This window comes from Halichoerus grypus, chromosome 3, assembly GCF_964656455.1.
Source record: "Halichoerus grypus chromosome 3, mHalGry1.hap1.1, whole genome shotgun sequence".
Taxonomy (NCBI): domain Eukaryota; kingdom Metazoa; phylum Chordata; class Mammalia; order Carnivora; family Phocidae; genus Halichoerus; species Halichoerus grypus.
The window spans coordinates 197,753,588-197,756,668 of NC_135714.1; the positions used below are offsets into that span (position 1 = coordinate 197,753,588).

The 3,081-nt window shown below is 32.0% G+C and overlaps 1 non-coding gene across 1 annotated transcript; it reads right to left on the reverse strand.

Annotated features, from left to right (window-relative positions):
- Positions 1-1,039: 1,039 nt before the first annotated feature.
- LOC118525614 (small nucleolar RNA SNORD22) lies at positions 1,040-1,163 on the reverse strand. The gene has a single exon (XR_004912249.1). It is a non-coding gene; the product is annotated as a small nucleolar RNA SNORD22 (small nucleolar RNA).
- Positions 1,164-3,081: the final 1,918 nt, after the last annotated feature.

The following is a 3,081-nucleotide window of genomic DNA, read 5'->3' on the forward strand; positions in this document are numbered from 1 at the left end:
TCATAAGTCATGAGAAATCATTATTTCTCTAACCTGAAGCTATTCTCCTCTACACAGTTTACGTCACTAGAGTGATTTTTCATAGTCATATTTAAAGCAATTTGTGTCATTATGTTCATTATGAGATACAAAGATAGCTAAATTAGTAACCAACTCCTTGATTTTAGCATCTTTTTCAGCCAAAGTGAAAAATTACTGGAAAATTCACAGTTATTGTGTCTGACTTGGAGTAAATGAGTATATGGCATTAATTTTCATGAGACATGGGTAGGTTTAAACATTCAAAAATTTTATGAAAATACATTCAAACCTAGAACAGTATCAGAGGTAATTTGATATCATAAAAATATGAGACAAACTGAAAAAATAGACTGTGTATAGGTAGTTGGGTTGGGGAGATGGAATAATATTACATCATATGTTCAAAGTGTACTTAATACGAAACTCTTATTACAGTGTCCATCTATTTTTTTATTCCAAATAAAAGAGTTTTGGAGCACCTAGGTGGCTAGCAAAAAAAAAAAATATATATATATATGTATATATATGTGTGTATATATATTTATATATATATATATATATATTACATCATATGCCTTCAATATATTCTTTTTTATTTGAAAGTTAAAATAAAACTTTATTTGGGGGGTGCCGGGGTGGCTCAGTCAGTTAGGCATCTGACTGTTGATTTTGGCTCAGATCATGATCTCAAGGTCCTGGGATCGAGCCCCACATTAAGCTCCAGGCCCAGTGAGGAGTTGGCTGGAGATTCTCTCTCCATCTCCCTCTCCTTCTGCCCCTCCCCCCCACTAGCATGCTCTAAATAAATAAATAAATAAATAAAATCTTAGAAAAAATAAAACTTTATTTGGAATAGCTGAAATGATTCTATGCTAATTTGAGCAGCTAGAAAATTCCCTTTTTGATGTTTTCTGAGAGTTGTGATATATTTGTCTTGTTCTTTGTTCAGATGGAAAAAAAATTAACTGATTCTCAAGAAATGATTATTTCTCTCTTTCCCATGTCTAGAAATCCTATGCTCCCTCAGACAGTTCCTTCTGCAATAAACTTTCCTCCTCTCCCCAGCCAGCCCCAGAGGGTTCACCTTTACAGGATCTGGGACTGTGACAGGAGGTATGTCCCTGAATATGTCTTCACTGGGACTTCCACATGTTCTTAATATTTAGACAAAAGCTAGTATGTATTACTATGCACATGAATTTTTATGCATACATACACAAATACATGTGTATATACATTAGTCATTTTAATAAAGAATTTTCAGTAAAAATATATTACCATATTTCATATTTATCATTGATTGTGATGATGCAACCCACATAGCTTCTTCATCAACAGTCTAAAAGGGCTCAGTATATATCTGTAATGGCTACTGGGATTTCAACCATAAGGCTTGGAAGAAACTAATTCCATTATAATCTAGTACTATGTCAACTCTGGCAAATATAGCAATAAACTATAATAATCACAACTGATTTACCCAACTGCAAAAATAAAACCTCTACAAATATAATGTGTACAAAACATGATTTCACATGCTTGCCTTCACATTAAATGCATCCACAAAGCCTTAAAGCATATTGAGTTATATTTAAGTTAAAGCATTTACTGTTGCTTTTCTCCTGACAAGCAATATATATTTTAATTAATTTCTCTCAGTATTATTCATTTTCAAAAACTTAAACTTTTTTACAACTCCTTTCTCAGCTTTCCCCCACTATACACAGTGGATATTTGATATATATATGTATATATATATATATATGTATGTATATATATATAAAATGTAGATATATGCACACACACCTACATACACATATATATACAAACACACACACACACATATTAACCCCTACACATATATACTCTCACAATTCAAAATACTGGAGGTGGAATATAATATGTATTCACAGGTTTGGAATCTTCTACATTTATTTCCTCCAGCTAATCCATTATAAACTTAATCATAATTCCAATAATACCTATTGATGAAAGTTAATGTTTATACAAGATTGTTAAAAATATATCACATTTATTCATTCACTACTTTAAGGAGAAACCTCAACTCATATACTCACACTTGACTGAATTTATCTGATCACTTGTAAAATTGTTTCATTTGAACATGATACAGCATTATGACACTGAAATAAATTAAAGCATACCATTATATATGACTCCTAGCTCCTCTCTTAAAATGGTGATCCACTAGGCATATGTATAAAGTCTTCTTCAAATGTTCCATTAAAGTATACATCAAGATGCACAACATTATATAACCAGTGTTAGTTAATAATAGCGAGGATTGAGTGTTAATACTCTAAGTACTTACATGATTTTCTAGCATAAAAATACACATTTCTATGAGAGAGAAAAAGAATAAATTAAAGGTCATTAAGGTCTAAAATCATATAGCAAATATATTCAGAGCCAACTCTAGAACTCAAGTCTCTTTGATTCAAATTTTTTGGTCTTTACTACACCACAGTGCCTTGATGAAGAGGCTAGCAAAATTTCTAGATTATATCTTAATTGATGGGGAAGGAGTGACAAGCACATTCTTGAATTAAGCACTCATGTTCTTAACTTTTCTGCCTTATTAATTCCAATCTTCTAAACCTAATCTTAAGTGAAATTCACTTTATTGACAGGAAAAATCAGTAGCTATGATCCAAATACAAGGCTGTGTGAATAAAATCTTGATTTGTAAATAAAAAATATAGAAGGAAATATACTGTTTTATTCTCAACCCCCAAATTCAAGCAGGAAAATCCCAAACAGGAAACATAGTTAGGAGATTTGGGATGGGTATGTAGTTTTTATCACTGGTGTGTAACCTATTCAGAGAAAAACTCCAAATCTCTAGTTAGGTCAGATAATCAGAGAAGGAAAGTACCAAAATTTTCCCAGAACACTTCTATTACATAGAAATGTGTTAAGTGTCACATTTAAAGTGAGGTGTAGTCCCATCTAAATGACCTGGAGTTTCATTCTATGGAGGAGGAAGCAGCTGTCCCTGAAAGCAGATAGCAATATTAAGGGCTTTGGGCCGCCTTATAG